General features: G+C 51.3%; 1 protein-coding gene across 10 annotated transcripts in view; it reads right to left on the reverse strand.

Moving 5' to 3' along the window:
• KCNQ1 (potassium voltage-gated channel subfamily Q member 1) overlaps positions 1-17,069 on the reverse strand; it is a 380,778-nt gene that overhangs the window by 345,089 nt on the left and 18,620 nt on the right. The window lies entirely within an intron of this gene.

The following is a 17,069-nucleotide window of genomic DNA, read 5'->3' on the forward strand; positions in this document are numbered from 1 at the left end:
ACTCATATCAGACTTTTAATAATGAATAGGTCATCCAGATAGAAAGCCAATAAGGAAGCCCTGGAATTAAGCCAGATCACACCAGATGGACCAAACAGACACGCACAGAACATCTCTCCCCAGAACCCCAGAAGATACACGCGTCTCAAGTGCGTGTGGAACATTCTTGAAGACGGACCACATGATGGGCCACACAATATTTTAATAAACTTGAGACTGAAATCACATCAAGAATCTTTTCCAGCAGTAATGGTATGAAACCAGACATCAATCACATGAATAAAAATGGAAAAATACACAAATACGTGGAGGTTAAGCAATACATTACTTAACAAGCACTGGATCAAAAGAGAAATAAAGACGGAAATTTAAAAAACATCTTGGGACAAATGAAAATGGTAATACAACATACCAGATGCAGTTCTAAGGAGAAAGGGGATAGTGATAAATATCTGCATTAAGAAAAAAGAAAACTCTCAATAAACAACCTAATTCCAACCTCAAAAAACTGAAAAAAAAAAGAACAAATTAAGCCTAAAAGTAGCAGAAGGAAGGAGATAAACATCACAGTGGAAACAGATGAAAATATAGAGAAAACGCTGCGCCCAACATGCCAGCAAATTGGAAAACTCAGCAGAGGCCACAGGACTGGAAAAGGTCAGTTTTCATTTCAATTCCAAAGAAGGACAATGCCAAAGAATGTCCAAACTACCACACAATTGCACTCATCTCGCACACTAATAAAGTAATGCTCAAAAGTCTCCAAGCCAGGCTTCAACAGTACGTGAACCATGAACTTCCAGATGTTCAAGCTGGATTTAGAAAAGGCAGAGGAGCCAGAGATCAAATTGCCAACATCCGCTGGGCCATCAAGAAAGCAAGAGAGTTCCAGAGAAACATCTACTTCTGCTTTATTGACTACGCCAAAGCCTTTGACCGTGTAGGTCACAACAAACTATGGAAAATACTGAGACAGATGGAAATACCAGACCACCTGATCTGCCTCTTGAGAAATCCATATGCAGGACAGGAAGCAGCACTTAGAACCAGACATGGAACAACAGACTGGTTCCAAATGGGAAAAGGAATGCATCAAGGCTGTGTATTGTCATCTTGCTTATTTAACTTATATGCTAAGTACATCATACAAAATGCTGGGCTGGAGGAAGCACAAGCTGGAATCAAGATTGCTGGGAGAAATAGCAATAACCTCAGGTACGCAGATGACACCACTCTTATGGCAGAAAGTGAAGAAGAACTAAAGAGCCTCTTGATGAAAGTGAAAGAGGAGAGTGAAAAAGCTGGGTTAAAACTCAACATTCAGAAAACTAAGATCACGGCATCTGGTCCCATCACTTCACAGCAAAAAATGGGGAAACAATGGAAACAGTGAGAGACTTTTTCTTTTGGCTCCAAAATCACAGCAAATGGTGACTGCAGCCATGAAATTAAAAGATGTTTGCTCCTTGCAAGAAAAGCTATGACCAACCTAGACAGCATATTAAAAAGCAGAGATATTACTTTACCAACAAAGGTTCATCCAGTCAAAGCTATGGTTCACATACTGCTGAAGCCTGGCTTGGAGAATTTTGAGCATTACTTTGCTATCATGTGAGATGAGTGCAACTGTGCAGTAGTTTGAACATTCTTTGGCATTGCCTTTCTAAAACTCAGTTTATAGGTCACTATTAACCTGATACCAAAACCAGACAAGACACACAAGTAAATAAAATTATAAACCAAAATCCCTGATGAGCAGAGACGCAAGAATCCTCAACAGAACACTAATAAACCAAAGTTAACAGTACATTAGAAGGGTCATACACCATGATCAAGTGGGATTTGCTCCAAGAAGGCAAGGATGGTTCAATATTCACAAACCAATCAATGTGCTACACCATATTGGGCTTCCCTGGTGCCGCAGATGATGGATCTGCTTACAGCGTGGGAGACCCAGGTTCAGTCCCACAGGCAGGAGGATCCCCTGGAGAAGGGACTGGCTACCCACTCCAGTATTCTTGCCTAGAGAATTCCATGAATAGAGGAGCCTGGAGGCTACAGTCCAGGGGGTCACAAAGAGTCAAACACAACTGGGCAACTAACGCTTACACTTAGTTACTTATACCATATTAACATCATGACGGGCAAATATGACCATCTCAATAGGGGCAAGAGAAAGAGTAGGGTAAAATTCATAACCTTTTATGATAAAAACGCTCAACAAACTGAGTATAGAGGGAACATACCCCAACACAGCAAAGGTCATATGTGATAAGCACACAGCTAACATCACTCAATGATGAAAATCTGAAAGCATTTCCTCTGAGATTAGGAACAAGACAAGGGTCCCCACTCTCAACAATTCAACACACTGATAGTCCTAGCCAGAGCAATTAGGCAAGGAAAATGGAAAAAAAGGGATCCAAACTGGAAAGGAGTATAACTGGCTCTGTTTTCAGATGACATATTACATACAGAAAACCCTTAAAGACCAATCAAAAGCTGTCGAATAAATAAATTTAGTAAAGTTGCAGGACACAAAATTAATTCTTTAAAAATCCGTTGTCACTGTATACCAACAACAAGCTATTGGAAATAGAAATTAAGAAGACAGAAAAAAAAAAAAAGAAATTAAGAAGACAACCCTATTCACAAAAGAATCAAATACTCAGGAGCAAATTTAACCAAGGAGATAGAAGATCTGTACCTGAAAATGATAAGACACTGAAGGATAAAGTTAAGAAGACACAAATAAATGGAGAAATATTTTATTTAAGCTCATGGATTGGAAGAATTGATGTTACAATGTCTATACTACCCAAAGTAAACTACAGATTCTACACATGCCCTCCCAATGTTCCAATGGCATTTTCGTCATAAATAGAACAAATAATCCTAAAATTCTTATGGAATCACAAAAGATCTCAAATAGCACGTGTAATCTTGATGAAGAACAAAGCTGGAGGCATCTCACTCCCTGGTTTGAAACTGTATTACAAAACCACACAGTATGGTTTGGGCACTAAAAGACGCGTATACCAAAGGAATAGAATAGAGAGTCCAGAGACTAAACACACACATATACCACATATACAGCCAATCAACTCACCACAAAGGGGCCAAGAACATATAGTTCGTGAGGAACAGTCTCTGCAACAAATGGTGTTGGAAAGCTGGACAGCCACAAGCACAATAATGAAACCCAGCCAGCATCTGACACCACACACAAAGACCAACCCAAAATGGATTGAAGGCTTGTATGTTAAGACCTGAAACTATAAAATCCCTAGAGGAAAATACATAAGCCAACCTCCTTGACATTGGTCTTGGCAATAATTTTTCTGGTTTGATAACAAAAGCAATGGCAAAAAAAAAAAAAAAAACAAGTGAGACTACATCAAACAAAAACCTTTATAGCAAAGGAAATCATCAACAAAATGCAAAGGCCGTCTAGGGAATGACAGGAAATATTTGCAGACTACATATCCAATAAGGGGTTAATATCTAAAATGTACAAGGAATTCAAAGAACTAGGCTGCAAAATTAAAAATTTGACAAAGGACCTGAATAGACATTTTCCCAAAGAAGGCATACCAGTGACCAAGAGGTATATAAAGACGCCAAACATCACCAATCACCAGGGAAATGCAAATGGAAACCGTCGTGAGAAGTCACTGCACAGCTGTGAGAACAGCCACCATCCAAAAGACAAGAGACAGTAAATATTGCAAAGATGTGGAAGAAAGGGAACCCCCTCCATTGCTGGTGGGAATGTCGATTGGTGAAGCCGTTGCAGAGACCAGTACGGAGGTTCCTCAGGAAATTAAGAGTGAACCACTATATGACCCAGCAATTCTGCTGCTGGGTATTTGCCCAGAGGAAATGAACTCAGTCTCTCAAAGAGAGTTGCTTGACCACAGCAGCCGTGTTATTCACAATAGCCAACGTACAGAAACAATCGAAGTGCCTTCGAAGGAGGAAGAGAGAAAACGTGAGGACTGCCCTGGTGGTCTGGTGGCTAAGGATCCACCTGTCAATGCAGGGGGCGCAGACTCCACCCCTGGCCCAGGAAAATCCCACATGCCGCAGGATGGTTGAGCCTGCGCCCACAACTACACGTTCACTGCCATGCCGCGCTTGTCTGACTACTTACGGCCCCGTGCACTGCAGCCCGCCGGGCTCCTCTGCCCACGGGGTTCTCCAGGCAAGAATCCTGGAGTGGGTCGCCATTTCCTTCCCCAGGGGAGCTTCCTGACCCAGGGATGGAACCCATGGCTCTTACGTCTCCTGCACCAGCAGACGGGCTTTTCACCACTAGCAGCACCTGGGGAACTGCAATCACAACCACAACGAGACACCACTTCACACGCAGTGAGGAGGCGACTGCCGACAAGCAGCTGAAGATAACAGGTGTGGATGAGAGCGCAGGGAAATCGGAGCTCTTATGCGCTGCTGCTGGGAGTGTGAAACGGAGCAGTGGCTGCAGAAACGTGCGTGGCAGCCTGGGTTAGCAAACTAACCGAAAGCAGGGTCTTGAAGGAATCGAACCTGGGTCTCTGCCATTGCAAGCAGATTCTTGACCATCTGAGCCACCAGGGAAGCCATCTTTACCATTATTTTGGCAAATTATACACATTTCCAATAATTCACCAAAGTTAAAAAGTTTACTAAAGAGTATGTACACTTTCCGTCAGGTAAAAAAGAAAGTGGCATAAGAAAAGACACATTTGATTGCAAGAGAACCACGGGAAGGATGAGCCAGAGCCTAAAAGATGGCTTACCTGTCGGGGCGGGTGGGAGGAGCAACAGGAGGGCGGACCTGCAGGGGGAACAGCGCTCCTCTGAGGACACTGGGCCCCACAGCTCCGACGCTTTGGGCCACCGCAGAGCTCCATGCCCCTCCCTGTGCCCCCAGTAGGCAATAAAACCAACCAGAATGTGGGGCAACTCCAAACGGAATGTCAACCTGCTGACTGGAGTCCACTGTGTTCCATCAGTGACAGGGCCACACGGCCGGGGTGGGAAAGAAAGGAGGTGTCCTGAGTCACGGTGGGCTCCAGCAACCAGACAGAATCCTGTAGGTCCGGGAACAGCACACACACTGCGCTCCGTGGGTGAGTCTATTCCTCCCAGGCGTGTGATGGTGAGTCTCCATCAAAACACGACGTGCACACCAGGCCTGAAGGGACAAGTCATCAGGGAGGGCAGGCTGCCCGCGGTCAGGCCAGGCAGGGTACCGAAGACAGCACGGGGTGAGAGCAGTCCCGCGGGGAGCCATCAGGGTGAGCTCACGTTTCTATCAAAGGACTCCCTGGTGGCTCAGACGGTAAAGAATCCACCCGCAATGTGGGAGACCTGGGCTCTATCTCTGGGTCAGGAAGATAACAGTGGAAAAGGGAATAGCTACCCACTCCAGGATTCCGGCCTGGAGAATTCCATGGACAGAGGAGCCTGGCGGGCTACAGTCCACGGGGTTGCAAAGAGTTGGACATGACTGAGAGAGCTTCACTTCACACACACAGGTGGCCAGGCCGAGAAATGGCGACAGATGTGTACACCCACGCGGGCTGGTGCCCATACGCGTATTCTCCCCCATCTGGCAGCCGGCAGGAGCAAGCCAGCACCCACGGCCTGGTTTCTAAATAACACTCGCCAAAAAGGAGCCAGGGCTCATGGGAGGAGGAGACTGATTGCAGTGCTAAGGAGGAAAATGCGAGCCAAGTCTGGAGCATCTCGGGGAGCCGGGAAGGGATACGGCTCCAGGGAAGACGAGGAATGTCGGACCTGAATGATGCCGGAAGACCCGCGTCAGGACCATCAGAGCCACCAGGTCAGTAATGACAGCAGTGGGTCACAACCCCCTGTTGTTCAGTCGTGACCCCATGGATGGCAGCACACCAGGCTTCCCTGTCCTTCACCATCTCCTGGACTTGGCTCAAACTCATGTATGCTGAGTCGGTGATGCCATCCAACCATCTCATCCTCTGTCGTTCTCGTCTCCTCCTTTACAACCCATAAATAATGTCAGTATCCCCAGGAACACACTGATTTAAATAAATCACTGAACAGATCAGCAGAGGAAAAGGGACAGGTTCTTCCAAGGAAATCCCAACTGATCAATGGAGACAGAACATGGGAAGAGAAACCCCCCACGGGACAGCCGTCACTAAGAGAGCAATTTCCACCGAGGGCGGTTGACAGCAGCAGGCACTTCCGGAGGAAGACGCACACACCTCGTGTCAAAGAGACTCCCTCCACACACCTCCTGATGACAAGAGGGGAAAGTGTCCCCTGGCCGCAGAGAAGCCCTAGAGACACGCCTCTGCCAGGGGATCACGGTCGAACCACGGAACTAAGGCGTCCTGCACCCTGATCGGAGGCACTTCGCAGGACCCAGCACGGTCCCCGGTGTTCTTGCCAAAAAGTGCATAATCTTGATCTAATCATGAGACACAGCGGGAGAACCCAGAACAAGGGGCATTTCGCACACCAGCTGACCAGCCCCCGTCCTAAACGTCCAACTCATGAAGGTCAAGACATGCTGGAGAGCCGCCAGGGCAGGAGGGGACGAAGGGGACAAGCAGACGCAGCATGGGAGTCTCGGGGCGGATGAAGGACGGTGGTGGCTAAACCGGCAGGATTTGGACAGAGTGTGCGGCTCAGGGAGCGAAACTGCACCGACAGCAACCTCCAGTTTTGATAAAAGCCTGAGGCATGAAGATGTTACTACTAAGGAGGAGCTGGGTGAGGGGTCTGGAGCTCTCTGTACTATTTGGGAACTTTTCTTTCAAAATAAAAAAGTAAGAAAAACAAGCAGAGAGGTTAAGAGAGGACCGCTCTTGTTACTCCTCCTAAAGGCCCGTCAGTGCTGAGACTCAGCCTGGGTCCACTCTTGCGGCCAGACCACTTTCCCACCCTCATCCCCGCCACCCGCACGCCCTGCCCCCAGCCCTCCTGCTGCTCCTCACAGACACCAAGCACATCCCAACCACAGGGTCCTGGCACGTGGCGTCTGCTCCGACCAGCTCCATCCTTCATGTTTCCACTCAAACCCCACCCAGCCCGAGAGGCTGACCCACCAGCCCACGGAGGGGGACGGGCACCCCCGCCGCCTCTGCCCCCCGCCTGCTGTGCGCTTTCCAAGCTCTAATGCTCTGCGCGCTGGTTCACTCTCTCAAGTGTAACCTCCCGGAGGACAGACCTCCCACCCCTTTAATCCACAGAGTCCCAGGAGCCCAGAAGACCCCAGGCGCACAGCCGAGCGAGCATGTGGCCGCAGTACAGACAACCCGACATGCACGGAAGCGTCCCCTCACTACGAACAACGAGATGCTATTTTTGCCTCGTCCAAATGGCAAAGTGTTTTTGTGATTCGACCCCGCTTTGGAGAGGGTGTAACATAACAAGTCATGTCCAGCACAGCGGTGGGAGGTTAAGTGAGGAGAATCCTCCTGGAAGGCTGTCGAGCTGGCGGTGTCAGAGCTGTAGAAACGGAAGAACCCTTTGATCCTGTCCACCTCCTCCTGTGACCCAAGGAAACAATCTGGGTTCCGGGGGGAAATGCACGTACGAGGATCTGCATCACTACGTTATTTATAAGCATAAAATAGGAAATGAGCCAGATGTGTGGGCGAGGACAGACAATGGGAGGGACGTTCACACGTCAAACGAGAAAAAAGGTAGAGATGACTAGTTTAGCATCATCTCAATATTGCCAAGTATTTACATCAATATGCACATTCAAATGCACATGGAATAACAGTTGTTGAGTGCTCCCTTCGAGCTACACTTACTTAGGTATGCTCCACTGAGCTCAGTCAACCCTTCCAAGCCATCCAAGGCAGGGGCTCTGATCACCCCACTTCTCAGGTGAAGAAACCGAGGTACCAACAGTATAAGCCAGTGGCCACAGTGCCTGCAGGCTGCAGTCTAGCCTTGGACCCGGTGCTCATCACTGAGTGTGCTCACATGCACACACACACACACACACACTTGGCAAAAGGCTAGAAGGGAATCAGCAGTGACACGTCTGGTTCTTGGTATAACGAGTAATTTCAATTTTCTTCTTTAAAAATTTCCAAATGCAGAAACCACCACAATATTGTAAAGCAATTATCTTCCAATTAAAAATAAATAAATTTAAAAAAAAACTTCCAAATGGTCTATGTTCCACATTTCAGAGTTTTATAATCAGAAAAGCTAATCTCCTAAAAACACGTTCTGATGGCTGGCGATTTCCAGTTGCTGGTGAGATAATCACTTGCTTTTGATTAGAATTTGTGATGCAATACAGCCTTTCGGGAGTTTCAGAAGGGCCGGCCGCCTACTCACAAGGTCAGGAGAGAAACCCAAAGTGGTTGTGGTCATTTGGGGGTACATTTTCCTTTATCTCGTTTCATTGCAAACTCACTAACACTTGCAAGACTAGCGTGACGGGCCCCTGAACACCCTTGGCCCCACGTCCCCAGCCAGCCAGTTGGCCACTTCCTGCTTTGTGACCTGGTCCCCCAGCCCCTCCCCGTCCCCTAGGGGGTCCTGAACCATCTGAGAGTAGGCTGCAGACATTTGCGCCTGTTTTCTGCTGAATACTTCCATGTGTATTCTCAGGAACAAGGGCTTGCTCTTCCGTAACCACAGGATGGTTGTCAAGACTGGAAAACGTTGGCGCTGACACCACACTGCTACCCAGCTGGTGCTGACCTGCTCCAGCCTGACCCCGGATCGCAGGGCTCCCTCCCGAGCCACACATGCTCCCCAGGGACCCTGTCTCTTTGTTCCCCTTTAGTTGGAACAGTGCTTTAGTCTCTGCAGTTTTTAACCTTGACATTTTTGAGGAGTTCGGGCCAACTGTTTTGGAGAGTGCCCTTCAACTTGGGTTTATCTGGGATTTCTTCATGATTAGATTCAGGTTGTGTCTTTGGCGAGGATACAGCTAACAAAGGACATCCACTCCAGGCTTCTCGTGTGGGTTTGTCCCTTCTTGGGATGTCGCCTTTGCTCACTGGGGGAGGTGGGGACTGCAGGCTTTAAGCCTGGAACGTTCCCTCTTCCCTAGCAATGGATCAGCACAGTGGCGGGGGCGGGCGTGGCACTGTAAGACCCTCAAATTCCCCTGCCTCAGCCGCTCCTTCACGCCACTTCCCCCACCTCCCTGGTCGGCGTCCACACTGGGGACACAGTGTCATCACCCCCTTACTTGCTCACAACCACACACAGGCGTGTCAGTGTGGACACTCCCATTTCGTGAGCTACATCCATTTCCCCCCATTATGGGTCACTGTTCAGCTGCTAAGTCGTGTCTGACTCCGCGACCCCACGGACTGCAGTATGCCAGGCTTCCCTGTCCTTCACCATCTCCCAGAGTTTGCTGAAACTCACGTCCTCTGTTGTCCCCTTCTCCTCCTGCCCTCAATCTTTCCCAGCATCAGGGTCTTTTCCAATGAATCAGCTCTTTGCATCAGGTGCCCAAAGTACTGGAGCTTCAGCATCAGTCCTTCCAATGAATATGCAGGGTTGATTATGATTCCTTATGGAAAAGGCAATGGCACCCCACTCCAGTACTCTTGCCTGGAAAATCCCATGGACGGAGGAGCCTGGTAGGCTGCAGTCCACGGGGTCGCGAAAAGTGGACACGACCGAGCGACTTCACTTTCACTTTTCACTTTCATGTACTGGAGAAGGAAATGGCAGCCCACTCCAGTGTTCTTGCCTGGAGAATCCCAGGGACGGGGGAGCCTGATGGGCTGCTGCCTATGGGGTCGCACAGAGCTGGACATGACTGAAGCGACTTAGCAGCAGCAGCAGTATGATTCCTTATGGAACCAACCTACATGGGGTTCCCATGTGGGGTCAACAGTAACCCACTCTTGAGTTGAGCTGGCTGCTGTGTTGTTTTGGGTTTCCTTACTGCACGGGTGCACAGGCTGGCCCACACCATTCCCCGCCAGCCCTGCCTGCCTTTCCCAACAGCACCCTGCTTACAACAGTCACCTGCCCTGAGCAGCTCGCCTGGGTGGACGTTCTCTGCAACAACACATGGGGTGGGTCACCTGGCCAGACACTTTCTGGGAGAGAACCCCCCAGTCACTCTTCAAAACACATTTTCTTGTTTTCTCTGATCCCACATCCGGAAATTTTCAAACAAACAGAATGAAAGCTCCATTCAGGGGGCACCCGCTGAGGCGGCGCCCAGATGCCCCGTGCCCCGACCGTGTGCTGTCCCTCCATCCCCTCACCTTCTAACGTGCTCAGAGCACATGGCGCCCACTGTGTGAACTTTCAGATTTACCTCGTACCTACTGAGATGTTCTACTTCTTACTAGTACTTTAATATTTTCTCCCAAATAGGCAACTACCTCACAAAGTTTCTTAAATATGTTCAGTTGCTAACTCATGTCTGACTCTGCGACCTCATGGACTGCAGCATGCCAGGCTTCCCTGTCCATCACCAATGCCTGGAGCTCACTCAAACTTCTGTCCATCAAGTCAGTGATGCCAGCCAACCATCTCATCCTCTGCCGTCCACTCCTCCTCCTGCCCTCAATCTTTCCCAACATCAGGGTCTTTTCCAGTGAGTCAGTTCTTTGCATCAAGTGGCCAAAGTATTGGAGTTTCAGCTTCAGCATCAGTCCTCCCAATGAACATTCAGGACGGATTTCCTTGAGGATGGACTGGTTTGATCTCCTTGCAGTCCAAGGGACTCTCAAGAGTCTTCTCCAATATCACAGTTCCAAAGTTGGAAGACCTGTACAAGTCACTGTCAAATTTAAAACCTTATCTAAATATATTACACAAGAGCCTCTCATGCCTCATTTAAAATTATATACTTGCTGTTCTTCCTTGACTGGAGTTATGAAAGCTTCGTCACTTTATTTCTCAAAGAACCAAGAATCAGATCCTGAATACGATTGTCAATCCAAATTTTTTGCTTATTGTTTTAATTTAAAATTAAATTCAAAAAATAAAAGATGCTTGCTCCTTGGAATAAAAGCTATGACCAACCTAGACAGCATATTAAAAAGAAGAGACATTACTTTACCAAGAAAGGTCCATCTAGTCAAAACTATGGTTTTTCCAGTAGTCGTGTATGGATGTGAGAGTTGGACTATAAAGAAAGCTGGGCATCAAAGAATCGATGCGTCTGAACTGTAGTGTTGGAGAAGACTTTTAAGAGTGATTTGGACTGCAAGGAGATCCAACCAGTCCATCCTAAAGGAGATCAGTCCTGGGTGTTCATTGGAAGGACTGATGCTGAAGCTGAAACTCCAATACTTTGGCCACCTGATGTGAAGAAATGACTCATTGGAAAAGACCCTGATGCTGGGAAAGATTGAGGGCGGGAGGAGAAGGGGATGACAGAGGATGAGATGGTTGGATGGGATCACCAACGCGACGGACTTGAGTTTGAGCAGCAAGCTCCAGGAGTTGGTGAGGAACAAGGAAGCCTGGTGTGCTGCAGTCCATGGGATCGCAGAGTTGGACACGACTGAGCGACTGAACTGAACCGATATTATCTTCTCTGCTTATCTCTTTAAAACTTTATTATTTTTTTTGGCTGCACTGGGTCTGTGCTGCAGGCTTCCTCTGGGTTCGGGGAGCAGGGCCTACTCTCTACCTGCTGTGTGCGGCCTTCTCACTGCCGCGGCTTCTCTCTCTGCGAGGCGCGGGCTCAGTAGTTGCAGCTCACGGCCTTGGGTGATCCGCGGCCTGCGGACTCTTCCCTGACCAGGGATCAAACTCATGTCCCCTGCATTGGCGGGTGGGTTCCTAACCGCTGGAGCCCCAGAGAAGTCCTATTCTTACGGCTTATTACTTCATTTCTGCTTTTCTTTGACAGAAGGTTTGAACGTCCGTGCTTAGTCCATGTATTTGCTCCCGTTTTCAGAATGACGGTGCCGGCAGCTACGACTTCGCCTCAGAGCACAGATGTGCACACGTCCCTGTAACTTTACTGTCTCAGGTGGTAATAGTGCTGCTGCTGCTTTCACTGCTAAGTAGCTTTTCTAAAAGCCTGTTATTAATTACAACTTATCGTTGGCATTAACCTTATATTGCAATCAAGGAACTCCAGTATAGCTTGCTGACTTTAGATTGTACTGAGACTTTTTCAGTCTAGCATGCAATCAACGCTTGTGACTATGCCAGGAATATTGCTTATAGGGTGCAAAGTTCGGCAAATCTATCAATTTAATTATGTTAACAACTCAAATGATTTTTTTACTTTCTTGATCAAAGAGTGAATGAGCTTATTTCTCTTTGGATTTTAAACAACTCTTGTCTTAATACCTTTATGAACAGCTTCAGCACTGACTGTATTTGAGTATTTCAAAATCACCCTCTTTGCCCTGGTTCTTTTTACTGTTACCATTTTTTGTTTGTTTGGCTGCACTGGGACTTAGTTGCAGCGCATGGACCCTCCAGTTGCGGCGTGTGGGCTCGGGAGCACGTGGACGCTGTTGCTCCACAGCACGTGGACTCTCACTTCCCCAACCAGGGACAGACCCAGGCCTCCTGCGTCACGGGGTGCATTCTTAACCACTCGGCCTGGTTCTTCACCCGAGATTAAGGCTGCAGCCTCCGTTCTCTCCTGGTGCACGCGCTTGAAAATCTCCAGCCGTTCTTTGATTCTGATGGTGCTGTACCTGACCTTGTGATTTTTCTAGACAGCATATGTGTTTTTTTAGTCAGTTCTAAGACAGAGACTCCTAGTAAGGGGGCTCTCGCCACTGTTCACATGCATGAAAAAGTCTGGCCTTCCAGGGTGGAGACAGAAGGCAGCCTAAGGTGGGGCGGAGTGCAGAGTTGAGAGGTGGACTGGTTACCATTTTGTCGACTGGAGGGCAGAGGTAAGCGTGTGCAGTGATGCTGAGACGGAGCCCCCAGGAGCACCAGCCCAGCTGGGAGGAGAGGGGAGGAAAGGTGTGGCACTGTGGGAGAGGGATCTGGAGTCTGGTGGCAAAAAGGGAGGAGGGATGAGGAGGGCAAGGCTGGGGGCAGGGCTCGAGGAGGAGGGGAGGAGGGGAGGAGGAGGAGGGGAGGGGGAGGAGGGGGGAGGAGGGAGGGGAAGGAGACCGAAGCGGCCCTCCCACTCTCCTTGAGGAAAGCCGCTCCTCCCCAGGGCCCCGCTCTGGGTCACACCCTGTCCCTGATATGCCCGGGGCCGGCCATCACTGTGGCACTTTTTCATGACAGGTAGAAACTGAGGGGCTGAGACGCCACTGCCACTTCAAACAGGGGCCCAAGAGCAGGGTTTCATCCGACAAAAGCGGGGGCACTCCCGGGGAGGGAGAAACTTGGTCCCAGGAGGGCTGGGCACCCAGAGTGATGGGGTGACGGGGGAGAGTGGGGGCAGCATGGACTCTGTCCAGGGCCAGAGCACGAGGGGTGTGGGGCGGGCAGGACAGAAGCCAACGTGGGTGGACACCGTGATCCGCCGTGGACGTCCCCAGAATGTGCTGCTGCAGGCGAGGCCCCCCCCCACCCCTCCCCGGGCAGCTCCAACCAGCGGTCACATGACCCGGTCATCCCACTCCTGGGTGCAGATGACAAAGAATCAAAAGCAGGTGTGCAAACACACACTGGTCACACACATTCAGAGCAGCACTGCCCACAGCAGCCCGAAGGCGGAGGCAGCCCTGGAAGCCATCAGAGGGCGAGTGAGTCAATACCATGCGGTCCGTCCACAGGGGAATGTTATCCAGCGCGCAGCGGCAACATTCGAACCCAGCCTGTGACACGGGCAAAGCCTGAGAGAATACAGCAACTGATGGCCCTGCAGGACCACACGTGCGCGCCTCCGTTTATACCAGACACCCGCAACAGGCAAAGCCACACAGACAGAGAGCAGAGCCTGGCCGCTGGGGCTGGAGGAGGGCTGGGGCCACTGGTGAGGCGCTTCCTATTTGGTGATGGAAAGCTCAGGAATCAGAGGTGACGGTGGACAGTGCTGTGAACACTGGACACCGCAGAGCCGCGCGCTCTCAGCTGATGGAAACGGGAGGCTTTAGTGAGGTGACTTTCCTCTCGTAATAAGTTCTACACATACACACACACACTCACTCACACACATACACACACACACACACACACTCACATACACACACATACAGCCACACACACACTCTCACACACATACACACACACACTCACACACATAGACACACTCACACACACATACAGTCACACACATACAGTCACACACACACTCACATACACACACACTCACATACACGCACACTCACACACACAGTCACACACACACTCACTCTCACACACACACTCACACACTCTCACACACTCACACACACATACAGCCACACACACACACTCTCACACACACTCACACACACACTCTCACACACACTCACACACACTCACACACATACAGTCACACACACACATACAGACACACACACACTCACTCACACACATACACTCACACTCACACACACACACTCACACACACACTCACACAGAGGCCTCTCTGAAGTCGGGCATCTGGATTCCCATGTGGCTTGCTTTTCACCTGCTGGGCATCCTATGCCTCAGTTTCCCGGTCCATAAACGAGGCTGATTCAGGTCAAGCACCTAACGGGCAGCTAGCACACGTCCGGGACCACCCCTGTAAGGCTGACCACCACCATCACGACCTAGAACAATCCATCCTGATTCAAAACACCCCCATGCCAGTGCCCCGTTCCTGACACTTAGCCTGAACACCACCCGCTGCATGCGGCGCCCACAAAGGCCTGAAAAGCAGGAGGCCTGGCCGCGCTGAGAGGAGCTCCAGCTCAGGTGGAACACCCTGATACCGGGCCTCCGTCAGGGCAGCCCCAGGGCCACGGCGAGTAGGTGGCATCGTGAACGTTTCCAAGACCCCAACCCAGCTGGGGTCCCACAGGCAGGACCGCTGGGTGAACAGGGGGTCTTAGGCAACCCCGACCACCTGCTGGCCGCTTTGGAATGTGTCCACTGGCAGCTGCAGCCCCACCTACTCAGCTCTAGACTGGTGGGCTGCCCTTGGCCCGCCCACCCCAGCTCGGGGAGGCACCGGCAGGCTCTGGGTCATGGAGAAAAGCCCTCGGCCAGCAGAGCAACACCAGGTCACTGACGCCTGCTTGTCCACACGCCCTGACCGTAGGTCCCGCCCCAGGCACTGTCTCTGTTGGGGACACAACGGCAGACCCGGATAGACACTGCCCCCGCCCAGCACAACCCCCTCCCCACCGCCAGTCCCCCGCCAGCGGCTGGCAACCCTCTTTCACCCTGCATCTTCAAGACCAGCTTTCCTGGCGGGACCCACCACCCCCCTCACAGCCCCCAGAGCAGAGTCCCCACTGAGACCCTGATACCCGCCCGCAACCCCCGAGCTAACAATGGCCCAGCCCCTGTCCCTCCCGTGGGTTTGTCGCTGGACAGATGCAGAGCAGCTGGCAGAGGACCAACAGCAGAGCTCCTGCTCTGCCGTCCGGGGCCAGCCCTGCCTCAGCGCCGCAGAGCCTTCTGGGGCTCCAATCTCACAGGGAGTCCAGGCTGGGGAGGGAGTCTCCGGGGCCAGAGTGGGAGGTGGGGCCTAAGGTGGGTGGGACCCTGTGTCCTGCTCTGCCCGGAAGGTGCCGCCCACCTGGGGACCAAGACTGAAGGGGAGGGGGCAGGCTCCTTCCCTGAGTGACGGTCACCCCCACCCCTCACCAAGAGTCCCCCTCTCCCTGCCCATCTGGGACCTGGGAGTCGGGGGCCCTGAGGTCCAGAGCTGTGAGCCCCCCCAGGAAGGTCGGGGTGTTCTCCCAAGGCCCCTGCAGACAGCACGGAACCTGGCCACACTCACAGGCCCACCGTGTCCACTCCTCAGCCAAGGGGGCAGGGATGGCCCCCTGCACCCCAGACAGGAGAGGGGCAAGTTCAAGGGCAGGCAGGAAACGCGTCAGCAAGCAGCACCCCACCCACTGGCCGCCCACCCACGCGCTCAGATCAGCAGGGACTCAGAGCTCTCAGCACGACCCCCCTCCGCTGCTCTGCCGGACCCCAGGCCCTGGCTCTCACCGCCCCTGCTGCGGGCAAGGCCCCCACCCTGAGATGCACAGGCCAGCCTCAGGGGCACTGCGTGCTTCCTGCATCACCCCGGCACAGACTCCATATATGTGCACACACCCACACACGTCACACGCGCCTACATTCCCACACATGTGTAAACACACAAGTACATGCACACCTGCACACACACACACACTAGGCTGAGATGCTGCCACGCTCAGAACCACATCCGGGAATGGGGGCCACCGGGCCTCCCCCATCCAGGACTCGGGTGGAGTGAGATGGGGGCTGTGCTGCCTGCCTTTGGGCTCCAGCAGGTGGACAGGTGTGAGCCAAGCTTCGTTACCGTCAGAGGCTCCAGAATCAGGGACCAGTGCTGAGGACACTTGGGCAGGGGGCGGACATGGTGGGGAGCAGAGGGGGGCCCTCCACACGGAGCTCAGACGGCAGTGAGCCCACGTGCGGGAGGGAGCCTCCATCGCAGTTCCAGTCTGATGCAGAAACGGACTCAAACAGACCCAACCGAAACCCAACACCAACCAACAGCTACACAGCTTCTTGAGAGTCCCTGGGCTGCAAGGAAATCCAACCAGTCCATCCTAAAGGAAATCAACCCTGAACATTCACTGGAAGGACTGATGCTGAAGCTCCAATACTTTGGCCACCTGATGCAAAGAGCTGACTCATTGGAAAAGACCCTGATGCTGGGAAAGACTGAAGGCAGGAGGAGAAGGGGATGACAGAGGATGAGATGGTTAGATGGCATCACCGACTCGATGGACATGAATCTGAGCAAGCTCCAGGAGACAGTGATGGGGCAGTGGAGCCTGACGTGCTGCAGTCCTTGGGGTCGCAAAGAGTCAGACACAGCTTAACAGCACAGCTCAACAACAACACACCTCCTAGAAGGAAACAGAAAAGCTTTGGGCCTCAGGTCAGGCAGAGGTTGCTTAGACAAAGCACTGGAACCACAGTCCACAGAGAGACAAACAGGGGCGTCCTTCTCCAGCAGCATCAAAGGCTTTTCCTCTTTGGAT

This window comes from Ovis canadensis, chromosome 21 (assembly GCF_042477335.2).
Source record: "Ovis canadensis isolate MfBH-ARS-UI-01 breed Bighorn chromosome 21, ARS-UI_OviCan_v2, whole genome shotgun sequence".
Classification (NCBI taxonomy): Eukaryota; Metazoa; Chordata; class Mammalia; order Artiodactyla; family Bovidae; genus Ovis; species Ovis canadensis.